Genomic DNA, 620 nt, shown 5'->3' with positions numbered 1-620 from the left:
AGGAGCAATGTGTTTAAGGCAGCTATGTGAAGTCATGCCAAAATGATTATTTTTTCTATCTGGATAATTGTACAATATCAGCAGTATGGAGCCAAGAAAGAAGCTCAGTTCAGTTTATATCAGTGTTACTAGGAGAGTATTGTCATGGGAGCAGTTGAGAGTGAGCGAACAACCACCTTAAAGCTGCAGTAGGTAACTTTTATAAAAATAACTTTTTGACATATTTGCTCAAACTTTCAATATATCCTGACAGTAGAACATGGATCAGATAATCTGCAATTCCATTAGGATCACTAGGAGGAGCCAGAGGAACCTGATTGTTTCACAGATTATCTGTCTCATGTACTACTGTCAGGATATAGTGAAAGATTCAGTGAATATGACAGAAAGTTATCTTACTGTAGCTTTAAATCCAAAACCACTGAGTCTTACCTGATTGATATTTTTAGCATTTTTGCTTTCCACATTTTCAGCATTTTGCTCCCCATCCAAGAACTTTAGTTTTCTTTAATCAGAAAAGAACAAACAAAATGGAGGTGACCCGAACTATACTGCAAACTACTGTTTGTCTTAATCATATCAGTCTGTCCTTCTCTCTATCTGTGCCCTTGTGCATGTAC

Source organism: Morone saxatilis, unplaced genomic scaffold (genome assembly GCF_004916995.1).
Source record: "Morone saxatilis isolate NCDOM2014 unplaced genomic scaffold, NCSU_SB_2.0 Contig1, whole genome shotgun sequence".
Lineage (NCBI taxonomy): Eukaryota > Metazoa > Chordata > Actinopteri > Moronidae > Morone > Morone saxatilis.
This window is presented reverse-complemented; position numbering follows the sequence as displayed.